A 7,585-nucleotide genomic window follows, 5' to 3' on the forward strand; every position below is an offset into this window, starting at 1 on the left:
TTATCCAACATACCATACATTACCTTGCATATGTATATAACAGATTTGTATATATATATATAGTCTTATTGTGTGTTTCTGTATACTTGTGTATTTCTATATACTTATAATTTCTATTCACTTTTTATTTTTATTCTATTTTTTATTATTATCTCTGTCTTGTTGTATTGTTGTGCACTGGAAGCTTCCGTCACCAAGACAAATTCCTCGTATGTGGAAGCATACTTGGCAATAAAGCTCATTCTGATTCTGATTCTGAATTCAGTGATGATGTGAATAACCTGACTTGAATAAAACTGGTTAATTTAGATGTTACAATATGAAGCACATTTTTAGGTTAACATTTCTTTGTGCATAGCTGGTATTTTGCTTTCATAAATTCTGAACTTAAAGCTGTTAGGTCGTATATTCACGAGCCAGAAGCACGCTTTATGACAATGATGGTTGGAAACATTATTCAAGACAAAGACAACAGCACAGCTCTTAATTTTTTTTTTTTTTTTTTTTTTCTAAATGTGCTTCAAGTGGTAAAATATAAAGTAACTTATTCAAGTGATAAATATTATTTAATGTAACTGAATCAACCTAATTGCATTACAGTAGGTCACATTAAGGAAATTAATTTCTGAGGGTCACATCAGGTAGAAATGGTAAGTAACAAACATTTTATAGTGAGTGATAATATGCATCCTGTATTTACCTGCACGATCATCTTTCTTTTGTTCCTTTTTTCTTGTTCCTTTCTTTAAACAAACCAACAAAGAATAAAACAACCACAGGTTTAGATATACTGAATCACACAACAAGGTAAAACATGTCTCACTCTTTACCTTTTAACTCCTTAATTAATTGCATCAGTAGTAGCAAGTGAAACTACACCACCAAATGACCACATCTTACAGATAAAATAAAGTTATGTTCCTGCAAAGTTTTAATATGTGGTTTTGAAGTTTAATGATCTCTGACTTGAGCTGTGGTGAGGCAAAGCTCACCACAAACCCAAGATTCCTGGAGTAAGTTAAACTTGACAGTAACTGTCAAAACCAATGCAAAGAGCAGTGCAATTTCAGCTAAATTTACTAATATTCTATCCAACAAAACCCAGGACAATCATGTTACAGTATTTAGGTAATGTAACTGGAGGTAATGCAATTTTGTAACATGGTTGAATCCTATTGTGTTCCGACTTTTCACTTTAATGTTGTCCAAAATGTAACACCTTTTAGCCAAAAACATTTTGGTGTGGCTACCCTTATGTGGACTCTCCATAGACATAATGATTTTTATACTGACAAACTATAGATTCTATCCCCTAACCTTAACCCTACCCCTAAACCTAACCCTCACAAAAAACTTTCTGCATTTTTACATTTTCAATAACACACACACACACACACACACACACACACACACTTAACAGGACAAATAGCAATTAAACAAATAAAATTACCTGAGGAGCATGTCTGATGTTGTTGGCCTATTTAAAGTCATAGTTTTTGGACCTCTGGGAATGGGAGCGAATGGTAGTAAATTGTGTCCCTTAACAAGGGATAACAATGCCCTGTATAATGACTCTGTAAATGTGGCAAGGTACAGCCATCTCCACAGGAGACCAAGGCTTTAAGTAGAAGCAGAGATTAAATACTTGGTGATTTTCTCCCACTTTCTCTCTGCAGCTGCATTCAGGATGTCGGATAACCAGTCATGTTACCTGCTGAGATGATTGCCCCTGTTACCCTTGCATCTCAGAAAGCCCCAGCTTTTAGAGTTCTGTAAGTACATCTCTGATGATTACCAGTACCTTTGTCAGCCACAGGAGCCTAACTTATATGTTGTATCCCAAATTATGCATAATCATGAGAGACCTCTTGCCACCACACTTGCCTAGATATCCTCCATAAAAGATTTCTGGTGATTATTAGATTAATAGCCAACAGTGATGCTTTCTTAAAAGAAAACTTCCATGGACCAAACGTAGTTAAATATGACATGCCTCCGGTGCTGAACATGATGGCCAAACATTTAGATCATTAAAACATGAAGTTTTCAACTAAACAACAATGCAGGAAGGTGCAGATGAACACTGTAAAATGGAATGGTTGAAATTTGTAGTGTTCTTGATATTGTTACTGTCCTCAGTAAGGGGCCGTTCAGTCAAAATGTGTTCTTTTGTAAAAAAAAAAAGAAAACAAAAAACAAAAAACTAGACCAGGGCAGTTTAAAAAAAAAAGATGCCACTGTAGCAACTTTTGTCCTACATCATGAAAATATCCTTGTCATTTTATTCTCACCTCAATTCGGACGATTCCGTCATAGGCTAGGCAATCTTCGGCTTCATTGCATGTTTAACCACTATATTTTATTATACTTATGAGTATATACGTTTGTTACATTGTACTTTCATACTGATATTTTAGATTCCCTAACCTAACCTAACCTAACCCCACACCTAAACCTAACCATTTATGAACAATTTAAAATATGTAATAGGCAGGTAAATTTAGTCACAGTAATTTAAGTTACATTACATTATAATATAGATATTTTTGAACACCTAACCCCAACCCAACACCTAACCAATTCTCAATAGTATAAAAGATGTAAAAAGCAGATAAACGTACAAACACAATAAATTACAGTATACAGAAAAAAGCACTTTAGTGTTCCGAACTTTAGAATGTAGCAATCAGTCATGAGATACGCGAGAGCCAATGGCATTTGACATCACTGACGTCAAAGCTGTCATATCACTTCACAGAGGATTACTCTTTTAACCATTTTCTGCAGATTTATTTATAATGTTATTTATTTATTTTTTGGCAGATACTATTTGGTAGATAATATTTGCACCTATATTTATTGTACTTATTTAGTCCTGCAGCCACCCTACAACAACCCCTACCCCTAAACCTAACCTTAACCTTCCCTTAGAAAAAATAACCTTGGTTTTACAAGAGTAACCATTGTTTCAACATGAAATATTGTAGTAAAATCATAGACACCACAAAATTAACCATGGTTACTTTATTACCACTATATTACTGTAGTAACACCATGGTTAATTGCATTAAAACTATGGTTTTTGCCAAAAAACATAGTTACTTCAATATTACTATAGTAATACAGTGACGCAATCTACACACAAGCTACGCCGAGCCAAAAGAGGAAGGGAACAAGTGTGATCAACAGACCCTGCCTGCAAATCAAACCTTTCGCTGTACTACCTGACATTAACCGTGATCAAATCACTGCGATAAAATCAACCGTTATATTAATATTTATTTATTATTGTAAGCAGTATTAAAGGTATTAAGAGTGGAAACAGAAAATTGGATGAAAAAAATGTGGAACAAAAGCTGAAATTGAACCAGGGTCACTAGGACAACATTACACATTCACACTGTCTTTACACCCTACGTCATTGCAGTGTCACCTATTATCTAGTTATTATATTTATGTCTGTCATATATTTCTGTGGTTCCACCAGACTACTGGGGTGCAAAAAGCTGCACTGTGTGGCCGATGCTATTTACACAAAAACATAAAAACATCCATCTAGCACATGCTTACATTAAAAAAAAAAAATTACACATTTTTGCGTTTTTAGACACTTTGTCAACTTTAACTTTAAAAATGTCTTATTCATTGGTTGCACTGCGTAGCTTTTATTAATGTAAAAACACAGTAGGTCTAAACGACCCTTCACATTGCATTATCCAATTTCAACTTGTTTGTTCACTAAAGAAATAAGCTAATCCAACGACACCACAGTGACTGCTCGAATTTCTGCCTGCCTGGCAGACATCTCGGCCTGGATGAAGGCGCACCACCTGCAACTCAACCCAGCCAAGACTGAACTCATTGTCTTTCCAGCCAACCCTGCTGTTGAACACAACATCACCATGCAGCTGGGTGCAACTACAGTAACGCCTTCCAAAACGGTCAGAAATCTAGGGGTAACCATCGATAACAAACTAAATTTCACAGACCACATCTCAAAGACCACAAGCTCATGTAGATTTACACTCTACAATATCAGGAAGATAAGACCCTTCCTCTCTGAACATGCCACACAACTTCTTGTTCAGTCACCTGTCATAACTAGACTGGACTACTGTAATGCTCTCATTGCAGGCCTCCCTGCATGTGCAATTAGACCCCTGCAAATGATACAGAATGCAGCAGCACGTCTGGTCTTTAATCAACCAAAGAGAACACGTTACACCACTCCTTGTCTCTCTCCACTGGCTGCCGGTTGATGCACATATCAAATTCAAGGCTCTGATGCTGGCATACAGAACAGTCACTAGGTCTGCTCCAGCATACCAAAAATAATTTATGCAGAGCTACGCGCCCACTAGAAGCCTGCGGTCGGCTAAGGAACGTCGCCTTGTTGTACCAACACAAAGAGGCACCAAAACACTTTCCCGGACTTTCAGCTTCATCATACCACGTTGGTGGAACGACCTTCCCAACTCAATCCGTGAAGCTGACTCACTCTCTGTCTTCAAAAAACGACTAAAAACACATCTTTTCCATGAGCACTTAACCAGTCATTAAAAAAAAAAAAAAAAATCCTGTTGCACTTTATTCTGTTTTGAATACTATTATGATGCAAGTGAAACTTTGTAATACAGCACTTTTCATACCACTGTCTCCTTAAGATGATTCGCTTATGTTTTCCTCTTTTGTAAGTCGCTTTGGATAAAAGCGTCTGCCAAATGAATACATGTAAAATGTAAATGTAATAACACTTACTGCATAATTTATTCATGCTGCATTCATGCTGCAATGCATGCTAGGAGCATGCAAATCAGCAATATTAAATTGTTTGGTCAGACAACTCTGTTAGACTAGTTGGGACAACATTAAGGGAAATATTATAATTTGAATGTGTTTTACGAGGTAATCCTTGAGTGTGTTAAGTAAACAGGAACTCATATGATCCTTCTGAACTACTTGATTAAAGAAAGAAATTTGTATGGATAAAGTATTAGTCATAAATGACAGTGATTACAGTAAAACTGAGTTGGGGAGATGGAGGGATGCCAAAAGAACTGTAGACGGAGTGAGATAAGCAGCCATTTATATTTCCTTAAGATATTGTTGACAGGATTAGAGGTACTGTACAAGCATCTCTCGAAAGTTACAACTTCGTTTTTATGTATTTAAAGTAATTCACATAATATATTTGACTCTACAAAAAGCCCTATATGCTATGCAATTGTGGTCCACAGTTAAAGGAATATTACCGGTTCAATACAAGTTAAGCTAAACATATGCCACTAATGCTGTCGATTAAGCTTAACTTGTATTTAACCCGGAGTATTTATTTAAGCATATGGGCAACCTGTGAAGCTACACCTTGAGCTCCTGCACCATTGTGCTCTGTGAGTAATGGGGAAGAAATTCTGCACCTCAGGAGGGTTCTTTCGTCTTTCAGATCTCATTATTACTGCTAGAAATGGGCCCTGCTGATGAGATGAGCTGAAAGAATAAGGAAAAGATAGGTCTGTCTGAAGTAGCAATGATGTATCTAATCCAGGAAGGTCTGCTTTAGTAATAATCACCATTCAGTGAAGGAGACCTGTTCCCCATCTTTGAGGACTTCAATAATCACTATCGTGAACTTCTAAGCAAGGTGGAAAAATTGAGAAAAAAAAAAAGAAAATTACCTTCATAATAAGCCGAACAAGACAGTTCAGTATTCACTTTTCCCACCAAGAAAACTATATCAGTGCTCCTGATTGGCAGCTCCAAAGGAAACTAGGGTATTCTGATGGGTAGACTTTGTTATTCCAATTTCTAAACCTATATTTGCAACTACTGGATAGGTTCAGATTTACTGAAACGTTATTAGTGCAACATGTTTATGATGGCATCAATTATCAACCTTTGTTCCTCTACAAAAAGGAATGTGGTTCAATTTAATATTGAGTGGCTCAAAAAACTCACCATCTATAATCAATTTTCCTGTAAGTATTGTCACATAAGATTCAAAACATATATTGCAGAGTCAGTAAAGTGCCAGAGAGAGAAAATGCCAGTGGGCAGAAAAACACCTTCCCTAAATAACAGTGCAGCACCATAAAATAAACAACTTCCTCTCTCACTTCTACAAAGCTTCACGCTGACCTCTGATGCCCTTGTGGGTCATCTTGAACCCCTGGCACTGGCATGACCCGGGCAGCACATGTCAGGAGGTTTTAATTCCTTGTTCAAGAGGCCTCATGTCACTGAACAAATGTTCTTCATGGTTGTTTGTGGCACTGAGTTTGGGATCTTCCTCTTCTTTACCAATCAATCGTTCTCTGGAAGCCAATATACTTCTTCTTTTCTTTGTCAGCTGTTTCCGGCTCCAGGGCTCTTGTGACCTGTGCAGCAGATGGCAAAGATGAAATGATGGTGGGATACAGATTTGTAGAGTGGTGCAGATAAGATCCAGTGAAGTATAATTTCTCAGTCTTACCATATGGTTGTTGGTCAACCAACTGTCAAACTTTCGTGATTCATTGAAGACTCGTTTTCTCATTATTACAAAAATGACTCAAACACATCAGCATTCCACGATTTCCTTTCAATTATCCGTTCGTTGTTCAGTCATGCACTATACATGTCATTTAAGAGTGAACTTTTTTTGTTGTGAACAAAAGAAATATGCAAATAAAACCAAAATATTTTGTTAACAAGGGTGTAATTGTGTGGCTTCTCCATGTACCGAGTATTTTGAGTAAATTATAAAACAGTATAATTTTACATATGTATGCTTTTTACTTATGCAACGTATTGTACTTATTTAAATATTTCCATATTGAACCTCATTATAGACCTTTGTTAAGTATAAAACTATAAAAAAAAAAAAAAAAAAAAAAAAAGAAAAATGCTGTCACTAGTGGTGGGTGATTTAAGCAAAAATCACGATCCTCTTAAAATATTTGTCCGATAATGATATGCATCACAATATACACAAATTTATGGAAAGTGATGCAAAAAACTTCATGCCCATTGCAATGAAACAACTTTATCAATCAATAATACAATTCAAAATATATAATAATATTGTTAGTGTTATTATAATATTTTTCATAATTAGTTATTTAATAATAAATATTTTGTATATTTAATAATTAAAGTAGAAAAGTTTGACCAGAAAAACAAACTGAGGACAATAGAAAACAGACTTAAAAATAGTCTATATATATTAAAATTCTTTCAACTGTCTGACTCACATTTGCTTTTAAGCCTTTAAAGTATTACAAAACAAAAACCTCAATTACAGTTTAGATCAGTTCCCACTACACATATACTTTTAACATTTATTTGAGCACAAATTCAGCATTTTTTTTCAATATCAATTCTTGAGTTGCAATTTTAATAGACACATAATAGTGTGTTGGGCAGACATTTACTTGACTGCACATTTTACCTCTAAGACTTCAGCCAAACTACTGTTTACATGGCAGCAGTCAGTGAAATCACACCTTTTAAAAAGCATAGCTGCTGTGCCAGAAGGTCTTTAAATTTAAAGGTGATCTGTGTAATTTTTTTTTATATTAAAATATTTTCTCCTATTCCAGCTTAATAT

Source organism: Myxocyprinus asiaticus, chromosome 25 (assembly GCF_019703515.2).
Source record: "Myxocyprinus asiaticus isolate MX2 ecotype Aquarium Trade chromosome 25, UBuf_Myxa_2, whole genome shotgun sequence".
Taxonomy (NCBI): Eukaryota; Metazoa; Chordata; class Actinopteri; order Cypriniformes; family Catostomidae; genus Myxocyprinus; species Myxocyprinus asiaticus.